The sequence below is a fragment of the Fukomys damarensis genome, unplaced genomic scaffold, assembly GCF_012274545.1.
Source record: "Fukomys damarensis isolate Sample0158 unplaced genomic scaffold, DMR_v1.0_HiC HiC_scaffold_9, whole genome shotgun sequence".
Taxonomy (NCBI): domain Eukaryota; kingdom Metazoa; phylum Chordata; class Mammalia; order Rodentia; family Bathyergidae; genus Fukomys; species Fukomys damarensis.
Window position 1 is genome coordinate 36244912 of NW_022900921.1, and position 12192 is coordinate 36257103.

Below are 12192 nucleotides of genomic sequence, written 5' to 3' on the forward strand. Positions count from 1 at the left end.
CCTATACCTTTAGCCCTTTTCTTCCTATTTTACATTGTCTATTATACGATTAGAATCTTATTTATCATTATAGTTTTTCACACCAGAGAAACTATTCATTATTTACATGTGTAATTTATTTATTTCACTTAAGAGTATAAACTCAATATGTATCCTCAAGCTGTTTTTTTATATAAGTCTGCCTTCAAAGTTGAACTCAACCTAATCTCCAGCTTTATTAATTTTACTTAAATAGGAAAAATAAAGTCTAATGTCAGAACAGGCACCATGTCATGTACCAAACTTATTTTTAAAATGTCATCAAACAACAAAGGTCCCTATATAAGACACCAAACAAGGAGGACAATAATTCCTGGGAGCTGGAAAACAACTGAGATGTTCTCTATAGTTGTAACAGCTTAGAACCTCAAATACTTTCCAGGATACAGTGTAAGGATCGAGACATGGCCTTTCAAAACCAGAAAAAAATAGCTGGGGACTTAAGAAGACAAGGTGGCAGGAGCTCACAAGGCAGATGACCGACATTATCCAAAACCTCGTAGTTTTCCAACTGCAGTTTAACCCTCAGAATCTCCTCTCAGAATTTTCTTTTAATCAAGTCAAACCTTAACTGTTCTCTAAACATGCCTATCTTTCTTGCCGTTATGGAAATTATTTATACTCCCTGTCTTTGGAATAGCTGTGGTTCTTCTGGTGAATACTTAATGATAAAGTCACAACTTCACCTACTACTGCCTCAGTGAAGCCTTTTCGATATCTTGTCTCTACTCCTGATTAGAATGAAAAATGTCCTTCCACAACTGCCCACCATATCTGTGGCAAGCTGAACAATGCCCTACCAAGTAGTCACACCTAAATCTTTGTCATTACCTGTGAATATGTTACTTTCCCACCTTACTGGGGAAAAGGGAGGCTGTTAAAGATCTTAGTATAGAAATGTTATCCAGAATTATCTAGATGCATGTAATGTAGTTCCAGGAGCTCTTAGAAGTAGGAAGCAAGAGGGTGAGTGTTAGAAAAGGTAATACACTGATGGAAGAAGAGAAGGAGATCAGACGATGTGACATCGCTGGCCTTGAAGACAGACAGTGCACTGAGAGCTAAGGAATACAGGCACCTTCTCAAAGGTAAGAAAAGGCAAGGAAATTAATTCTCTCCCAGAATTTCAGGCAGCATCCAGCCCTACAAACGTCTTGATTTTAGGATTTCTCATCCCCAAAGCTAGAAGGAAAGAAATCTCTGTTGTGTGAAGTCACTGTGTTTGTTATGGCAGAAGTGAAAATGGTATATAATTGACTGCTGTTATTTCTCACATAATATCAATATTACATTAACACATTGAAGTATTTGTTTATATATCCCTCATTGCTAGCTACAAGCAAACTTTTTGAGCAGCCAACCAAGACACATTAATCTTTAACTTCTTATTACTTAGCACAATACCTTTGTAGTAAGCATCTAGTAAATATTTGTTAAGTGAATGGATGAGTGGAGAAATAAATGGATGTTTGTTGGTACCCTTAATACTCAACCCATTTCTTCGATCTTAAGTTTCCACTCTAGTAGCAGTGACTGAGGGCCTTCAACAACCAATAAATTTTCATTTTATTTAAGTTAAGAATAAAGTTTAACCTTCACAAATTTTGATTATCACTCCAGGAGAGGTCCAAATGAAAATGAATTGAAGAACTATAGAAACAAAAATTTGAAGCATTTTTTTTAATCTGTAGAAAATCTAAGTAGTGGTTTTGCTTCGAGGACCAGAAGACAGAGCAGAAGCTATGAATTGATTGTGATTCCTGACTGAGTAAAGCCAGTGTCTGAGAAAGGGAACTCAGGGTTTGAGTTGAAGACTTGACTGAACAGCATCCCAGAACTGTCTGTCCTCAGGTGTTTACTTTTCATGTGCACCCTCACTCCCAAATTCCAGCCATGGTTCTCTGCATGACACAGTTCCTGCGCCCATCAGTGGGAGCTACCACCTGTGGTCTGTGAGTCATTACTCTTGTGTCTAGGGTTTTTCTAAGAGTAATGCTTTCCTGCCCATCCAGTTTGAAACTTAAAGTACATTTGTCTGAGAAAAATGTTATAATTTTTACAATCAAGTTTAAGACATGATTTAAAAATATTATATCTATGATGCCTGTTATAAGTGGAACATATCTTTATAAATTGGTCTGTGAATGCCATCATCATGTAAACCATTTTGATGAAAAATGACTCTGGGTTCCCAAAAGACTACTTAAATAACATAAGGTATGTAATTTAAATAGAGTCTCAATTTCTCAGTAAATAAATACATCTATCATGCTAAGTAAACAACTCTGGAAAATGCAGATGTTTATAATTCATCAGAGGTTCAAAATTAAGGCAGAATAAAATTTAAATATGCCTTTTATTTACAACTAAAAGTTCTGTAGTGATTTGGGGGTTAAAACATAAAGGTATCTCATATTTTCCCTAGCGGCGACAACAAGAAACTATTACATTCCAAAACACATCTTGAAAGGGAAACAAAGTTTCATTTGCCACTAGCAATAAAAACCAGCTTCAGTGTCCCCCTTCCCCAGCATCTCTAGTTTAGTGCCAGCCTTTTTCTTCCCCTGCAATGCCACACAAATGGAATGATAGGGGCTACTGCGTGTTATTGGACATCCAAAGGGATTAAATTTCACATACTCAGCAATAGATTGAGGCTGCTGAAAGAAAAACTGGAAGCCAATAAACTGCTAGATTGAGTTTATGGCTCCACATGTAATGTCATCTAAAAGAGTACGTGACAGTTTGTGAAACAGGCAAGCCCTAGGCAGTATGAGCACTTGGCATGGATACTTAAATAAGAATGACAACACTAGGTTTCTGTAACCCTGTGGTGATTCTCCACCATTTGGATTTCTCTCTTATTTTGACCCATCTTGCAAAGTCAGAGGAAAATGACCCAGATTACAAGTAAAATTATTCAGCAGATCTTGGCTCAAGAAATCAAAAATGAAAAATCATAACACTTAGAATAAACATTAGAAATTTGCTTAAACAAAATACATCATCTGGTGTTTCAAAACACCCAACAGTCCTAATGCAAGGGGAATAAGGGATATAGCACAAGAGGGTGGTTTGTCTTTCGTTAGATGATATGTAGGGTGCTGGCAGGAGTCAAGCCGTATCTCACTTGACAAAGTCATTCATCATCAAAGACCAAAAAACAAAGATGGCACAAGTTTAAATACTTTTTCAGAACAATTATCTTTTTCATTTTATTTTCAGAATCTGGTTTTCTCCATCTTACTATTGTACATTTTTTCCTATTTGAAATATATATGCACTATGATAAACAAGGCCTGTATTCTTTTTTTCTGACATGACAATTATGGAGTACTATAGATTGGTCATAGTTCTAGATCTACTTTGCAATCATTAAAGCAAATAAAAACATCATCTATCCTGACTTCCACATGGGACTTGGGCAAAAGCATTATGTTCAAAGAGCAATTGTTACATTTTTTATATATACATGTATTTGATAGGTTAAAAATATACTACTTTTAAATATAACATTTAATGAATTTGAGCAGATAAGCACACGTACCCATTTAACATTCTATACAAGAGAGAAGATCTCTCTGACATCTCAGAAAATATCATCGTGGTATTTTCATACAGTTCTCACCCTTACTCCTGGCTTCAGTCAATCTTTCATCCACTTTTTGTCCTTTCAGAATAGTATGTCGATGGAGTCAGTTTAGCTCCTTTCTGGCCAGCTTTATACAAATTTCTTGCATATGTCAGCAGTTTGTTTCTTTTTATTCATGAGTTGAATTTCCTTTTATAGATTCATCATGTTTTATTGAATCATCTCTTGACGGACATTTGTATTATTTCCAATCTCCAGCCATTTTGAAGAAAGCTACTATAGATATTTATGTACACAGAGAAAATAAGTACTATTTTCTTGTGGGCATACGTTTTTGCATCTCTTGAGCAGGTATCTAATAACAGAATTTCTTATGCATATGATAAGAAATGATAAATATGATTAATATATATTTAACATTTAAACAAACTTTCAGTTTTCCAAAAGGAAAATAATATTTGAACTCCTGATTGAAATGAACAAGATCTCCAGTTTTCCCATTTCATTACCAGTACTTGGTATTATAATCATTTTAAATTTCAGCTAGTCTAGTGGATGTATAGTAGATAGCTGAATTTTATTTTATATTTCCCTGATCACTAGCAATACTAAACCTATTTTTGTGCTTTCTGACCATTAATATGTCTCTGTTATGACACTGTTCAAATCATTTGCTACTTTCTTTAAAAACTGGATTGATTTCTTTTAGTATTGAATTACAAGGATTTGTAGTAAATATTCTAGATATATTTTTTTAATCCACTATATAGAGTAACGCCATACCTCTTTCATGAAAGCTTCTGTGTGAACAATGTGATTTCACGAACCAAACCCTTTGGCAAAGTTTTTCTTCCTTTCCAGAACCCCACCTCCCTGCGAGGAACACAACTGTGGCTATCTTTGACCATGGCCATCTTTCTGGCACAAACAAGATAGCAGCCATCTTCCCCAGAATGGAGGAACCAATCAAAGTCATGATCTGAGATACCATTGTATTATGAATATTTAGTTTCTCCCAGACTGATTTTTATCAGTGAACTTTTAAGATCAGAAGTATTTTATCTTATAATTTTTCTTTTATACTTACTGTTATTTGTGTTCAATCTTTTTTTAACTTGCCTAAGTTTTTGATTATTTTCTTCTTTTTTCTTCTAGGAATTATATACTTTCCGATTTTGTGGCTATATAGTTTCAGATCAGATAGTTTTAGGTATGCTCTTTAGTATTTATTTTTGGTATAGTATGAGAATAACTTCAATCTAAATAATTCACCATTTATCTATTCATTCTATCGTTATTTATTGAAAACAATATTTTCCTGATGTAATTATCTCAGCAATAATTTGATAATCAATTAATGGATGTGCATAGATTTACTTATGGACTCTCTATTCTATTTCCTTGATCTACATGCTAACACAAAGACCAGTGTCATACTGTATTATCATAGCTTTTTGTAATATCCTTAATCAGTAATGTTACACCTTAGTTCTTCAAAAGTGATTTGACTAAGTATATTTTGAGTTCATAAAAATTCAGAATGTTTGACTATTTCTACCAAAAAATGGTATAGTGCTATGATGTTTAGGAATGCACTGACCCTATCATTATTATTAAGAGAAAACTGACATCGCAATAAGATTTAACCTTCCAGTCAATATACATGTTAAATCTTTCTTTTTTATATCTCAAATTTCTTTCAGCAATATACTTAATTGAATCTATCCCTAATTATCTAACATTTTTATATTATTGCAAGTAGTATTTTTCTCATTTGTCTCATTTTGTTGATAGCAAAAATGTTATTTCTGTACCTATAATTTATTCATTATGAAAATTTTATATAAATGGAATTATGTCATCTTTTGTGGGTAGCTTTTTTATTTAGCATAATGTTTTCAAGATTCATCCACATTATAGAATGTGTCAGTACTTTATTATTTTATACTGCTGAACACTATCTCCATGTATGAATAATCCACATTTTATTTTTCCATTTATCAGTGGTATATTTGGATTACTTTAATGTTGGGATTATTATGAATGTTATCCTGAGCATTAAAATATGTTTTCCTGTGAACATATGTTTTCATTTCTTTTGGAACAGTATATACCTCAGAGTAGAATTGTTGTGTTATATAGCAATTGTATGGTAAGACTTTGCATGAATTACTAGACTGTTTTACATATTGATTTCATGATTTGATAATCCCACTCATAGTTTAAGGGAGCCCCAATACTTTTTGTTCTATTGGTTTCCTCAGCTAGGCAATCGGGATATTTCTTTTACTTACCTTAGAACATTACCGTGAAAGTTTGAGATAGTGCAAATAAAGTGAATACCTTGCCTAGTATATTATATATATTTGAGTTATAATTTTACTTTCACTCATGTACTCTTGAAATAAAGTATTGCTTGTGCTGAGTGAAGCTCAGCCATAGATTTTTACACTGTTTCTATGGGAGAATCATTTCTAAATTCCAGAATGCAACATTAGGATCACATTTAGCTGAAACAGTGGCAACTTCTTGGCAACAGTTTGGAAGCAAGGTGGAAGCCCTAAAGGACCAGCATGTGGTTGATTTCTAATCTTCTATATATTGATAACATCATACTTCTCTAGACAATTCCCAGTTTCAGTGCTTCACCTTTTTGTCTAATGGATCCTAACTCAACTGCATTACTTTTTAAATATAATGATAATGTTTAAAGCATTCCTAAGAGTCTTACTGAAATATAATGCATAGCAGATTCTCTACTGATCATATCCTAATCTGTGTCTATTCTTGAAATTTTGCTTTATAGATATAATCTGTTCCACAAATAAATTGTATTACATGAATATACCATAAACCAAGAGAAAAATAACATCTTCACTCTAAAAAAAAAAAATCTTTACAAAGCTGGCACTGCATAAGTGGTTTAGTTGTTGGGTATTTTTCTCTCTCACTTTTTTTATTTATATTTCAGTTCCAAGCAGCTATAAAACTGTATTCAAAATACTCCAAGTGTTAAATCTACAAAGACCAGCTGCCTGCCTTACTGTAGTTTTCAAAATTAAGCTGATTGGAATGAAGGTTAGCCAAAAAAAAAAAAAAAAAAAAAAAAAAAAGTAGGGAAAGAAGTACATAGGAACATGAAAAGATGTACAAGGAAACTGCTAAATATAAAACTGTTTTTAAAAGCTTCCACATATTATTGGACTAAAGGTAATGGGCAAGATAGGAACATCAACATCTTTGTATCTAGCTATATAGTTTTCTAACTAAACTCTGAATTATGTGTTGACATATACTTTTTTTCCTAAATAAAAAAGTATTTTTCCTATAATCCCTGTACTTTGGCAACAGAAGCAGGGGGATTGCCAGTTCAAGGCCCACGTGGGCAACTTAACAAGACCTTTCTCAAAATTTTAAAATAAATACATAAATAGAAACAAAAAGGGCTGTAATGTAGCTCAGTGGCAAAGCATCTCTACTTCAACCACCAGTACCACAAAAATATACATATTTACATTCTATATTTGTTCCATAAAAATATTATGAGAAAATTTTTAATTAAGAAAAACAGCATAGAAATAATAATCAAAGTAATTTCATATGCCATGAGTAAATTTTTTATATAAAAACATTTGATGCAATCCTAATAGATTTGGGACAGAATTGATTCACATGCCATATAACTGGAATAAACGTTAAATCTCAGCCATCAGTTTTCTAATACAAATCTCATTTCAACCTTAATTATATCTATTCTCTTGGCAGCATGATTATAAAAATTCAAGGAGAAAAATATTTACAAATAACTTGTCATTCATGAAAAGGGTTCAGTCCCTTTGGAAAATATCGTGGTGCAGTATGACTAGCACAGTGATTTCTACTCTTTACCTTGCTGGATGAAGTACCTTAGCCTGTCCCCTTCTCATCTCCATCTTAATAAGAAAATTGGTCATTTTTTTATATCTTTCTGCCTACTATTTTCAAGGGTAGCTACACACTATACTGATACCTAACATGCAATTCCCTAAGCTTCTTAGAGACATGCTTTTAGGATCTAGAAATTTTTAGAAAATGTGTTAATAAGGCTAGGTTTTGGTCAGAATTAAAGAAATATAATTTTTGTGCATATTTATGTATATCTATGTGTGTGTTTAGAGGGAAACTGAATTTGTACATGGACATAGCAGCACACAGTTAAATGCTCTATTGTCTCTTTCATGTAATAAATTTAATGTGCTATGTAACAAATAGTAACTGACTGCCACAACTAAGTGAGAAAAGCTTTATTCAGACATCATAGAGAGAAGGACATTATCCAGATGTGGCCCTGCCATTTTTATTCATGTCTGCTGAAACAAGCCGGCTCATTCTGCCACCTGAAGTACCCAGGCTTATGTACAGTTTATGATGGCCACTCCTGCAGACGCTTGGCAGTGGAAAGTGCTGTCACTTGTGCAGTCTGTGCCAGCCTTATTCCCAGCAATCACTTGCATTTCTCCTCTCTCGTCCATTATGCCCATCTTCCCTGCTCCAAGGAATACTGCATTATTGTTAACAGCCTTGATAGAACCAAGAGAAGTTCTGCTAATGTTGTTTGTTGCAGTAGTTCAGTCAGCAAGTCTCATTTATTCCAGATTCTCACACTCCATCGAGTGTGAAAGGAAAGCAAGAATTTCTCTTGCATGAAAGGCATCCTCACAGAATTATCTGAACTCTTTCTCCTTAGGAAGAAGGGAGAATGAGAACGATCCACTCCTAGCTTGTGTGTAAGGATGAGGAGGAAAATCAAAAGTAATAGATATGCAGAAGCAAAGAGATTTCTGGCATAATTAAATCTGATTTGCTCAGCAGTACACAGTGGAAATACAGCACATGTTTCCTGTGGTCAGAGGTTTTTTTAAAATTACTCTTTAGCTAAAAAAAATCCATAAAGATTTGTTCTAAACTGTCTGTCATAATTTTGTTTTTAGTTTATTTGTAAATCTAGTATGCTGTTTATAAATAGCTAGAATATCCACAGTAATATTCCAAATAAATAAGAAATTAATTAATGTATATCAATGATTATGTGCTTTACATCATGATAAAAGCTGATTTTCAGTGATTTTTAAAATAGCATATAAAATATTATACAAATATATACAATGTGCAGATATTTAATAGGGTAATAAAAATATCCAATGTTCAATGTTTCTTACCTCTTATTTCAAACTTTATAAATATGAACTGTATCCTTGCTATAAATATTTCCTAAATGCCAGAATAAATATTTTCTTTTATAATGCCCGCTTTGGCAGCACATATACTAAAATTGGAATAATACAGAAAAGATTAGCATGGTCCCTGCAAAGGAAGGCATGCAAATTCGTGAAGTCTTCTACATCCTTTTTTTTTTTTTTTTGGTACCAGGGATTGAACTCAGGTCTTTGCCCTTGCAAGGCAGGCCACCAAGTCTTCTATATCTTTTAATGACAGAAAACTTCCCAAATAGAGGGGAAGAATCTGACATACAAATAAGTGAGGCACATAGGACTCCAAATAGCCACAATAAAAAAAAATCTACACCTAGACATATAATAATCAAGATCCCAGAAATCCAACAGAAGAACAAAATACTACAAGCAGAAAGAGAAAAGAAACAAATCACATGCAAAGGAAATCCCATCAGAATCACAGCAGACTTTTCAACACAAAAACCTGAGGTCAAGGAGAACCTGGAGTGAGGTATTTCAAGTTCTAAAAGAAAACAAACTCCTACCTAGACTGATGTATCCTGCAAAACCCTCTTTCAAAATGGATGGGGAAATAAGACACTTCCATGACAAAGAACACCTGAGAAACTTCATTTATACCAAACCAGCACTACTAGGAATTCTAAGCAATATCCTAGAAAAGACAATAAAGGTCACTACACTATGGGGCCCCAAAAGAGCATATCAAACAGGAAAGGCCAGAAAATGAAAGGAGAGGGGGAAAGAGTAATAAAGAGTCAACAAGAGGACAATAACATGACAATAATAAGTCACGATATATCAGTCATAACCATCAATTTCAATGGCCTCAATTCACCAGTCAAAAGAAATAGACTGGAAGAATTGATTAAGAAGAAAAATCCAATAATATGCTGTATGCAAGAGACATACCTAGTGCAAAAAGAAGCCCACAGACTGAAAGTGACAGGATGGAAAAGAGTTCTCCATGCGACAGGAGCACAGAAAGTAGTGGTAGCTATATTATTGTAGAAAAAGTGAATTTCAAACCCAAACTGATGAAGAGAGACAAAGAAGGCCCCTACATCCTTATAGAGGGAAAAATTCAAGAGGTAGAAATGAGACTCATAAACCTATATGCACCAAATATTAATGCCCCAAATCATAAAATAAATATTAAGTAACATGAAAAACCAAATAAGCACTAATACAATTGTAGTGAGGGATCTGAACACCCCACTATCACAAATAGACATATCCTCTAGGCTAAAAATCAACCACGAAATTCTAGAACTGAACCAAGCTTTTGAACATATGGAATTAATAGATGTCTATAGTGTTCCACCCCACAAAACCAGAATATACATTCTTTTTGGCTGCACATGGGTCATTCTCCAAGATAGACTAGCTCATAGAACAGGTTTAAATAAATGGAAAGGAATCGAAATTATCCCCTGTACGTTATCAGATCATAGTGCAATCAAGCTGGAGATCAATAGCATAAGAAATCATAGGAACTTCACAAACACATGGAAACTGAACAATACTCTCCTGAACAATCAGTGGATCACAGAAAAAATTAAAGAAGAAATTAGACAGTTTTTACAAATAAATGATAATGCCAAAATAACACACAGGAATCTATGGGACACAATGAAAGCAGTTCTATGTGGAAATTTCATAGCATTGAATGCCCACACTAGGAAAACAGAGAGGGCTCAAATAAACAACCTAATGATGAACCTTAGACTCGTAGAAAAGGAAGAGCAAGAAAAACTCAAATCTCATACAAGAAAGGAAATTATAAAGATTAGAGCAGAAATCAATGCAATGGAAACTAAGAAAATGATACAAAAAATAAATGAATCAAATAGTTAGTTTTTTGAAAGAATAAATAAAACTGATAAACCCCTGGCTAACCTTATCAAAAAAGGGGGGGGGGAAGACTCAGATCCATGCAATTAGGAATGAAAATGGTGAAGCCACAACAGATCCACCAGAAATCCAGAGGATCATCAATACCTACTTTGAGAACCTGTATGCTAATAAAATGGAAAACACAGAAGAAATGTACAGATTTCTAGATACTTATGAATTACCAAAGTTGAACGAAGATAAAAATATTTTAAACAACCCAATTACAATAAGTGAAATTGAAAATGTAATTAAAAGTTTACCAACAAAGAAAAGCCCAGATCCTGATGGATTCACTACTGAATTTTCAAGATATTTAGAGAAGAACTACTGCCACTATTCTCAACTTTACAATGAAATTGAAAGGGAAGCAATACTTCCAAAATACATTCCTGGAAACAAGTATCACTTTGACTCCCAAAGCAGGAATAGACCCAACTAACAAAGAGAAATACAGGCCAATCTCCTTAATGAATATAGATGCAAAAATCCTTAATATGATACTAGAAAACAGAATACAGAGGATCATCAAGGGGATCATACATCCTGACCAAGTCAGATTTATTCCAGGGATGCAAGGATGGTTCAACATATGTAAATCAATAAATGTAATACACTATATTAACAGAGTCAAGGACAAAAAACATATGATCCTCTCAATAGATGCAGAAAAAGCATTTGACAAAATTCAACACCCATTCATGATAAAAGCCCTACAAAAAATTGGAATAGATGGTCTATATCTCAACTTAATAAAGGCTATCTATGAAAAACCACCAGCCAACATCATATTAAATGGCCAAAAGCTGAAAACCTTCACATTAAAATCAGGAACAGGACAAGGATACCCACTATCACCACTCCTCTTTGATATAGTTCTGTAAAGATTAGCCACAGCAATTAGAGAAGAGAAAGAAATTAAAGCAATAAAGATAGGAAAGGAAGAAGTTAAACTGTGATTATTTGCTGATGATATGATACTCTACATTGAAGATCCAATAAACTCCACCAAAAGACTTATAGACTTAATTGACACTTTCAGCAGAGTAGCTAGATACAAGGTCAACACTCAAAAATCAACAGCTTTCTTGTATACAACAAATAACAGATTCACTGAGAGAGAAATTAGGGAAACAATACCTTTCACAATAGCATCCAAAAAACTGAAGTATCTAAGAATCACTCTAATGAAGGAAGGGAAAGGCCTCTACACTGAAAACTTCAGCAATGTGAAAAAAGAGATTGAAGAGGATATAAGAAAATGAAAAGATATTCCCTGCTCTTGGGTAAAAAGAATCAACATAGTGGAAATGGCCATACTACCAAAGCTGCTATACAGATTCAATGCAGTTCTGATTAAAATTCCAACATTTTACTTCACAGAACTAGAAAAAATAATCCAAAAATTCATTTGGAACCAGAAGAGACCTAGAATAG

General features: G+C 33.6%; 1 non-coding gene across 1 annotated transcript; it reads left to right on the top strand.

Annotated features, from left to right (window-relative positions):
* Positions 1-8916: 8916 nt before the first annotated feature.
* LOC117285431 lies at positions 8917-9018 on the top strand. The gene has a single exon (XR_004516464.1). It is a non-coding gene; the product is annotated as a U6 spliceosomal RNA (small nuclear RNA).
* The last annotated feature ends 3174 nt before the right edge of the window (positions 9019-12192 follow it).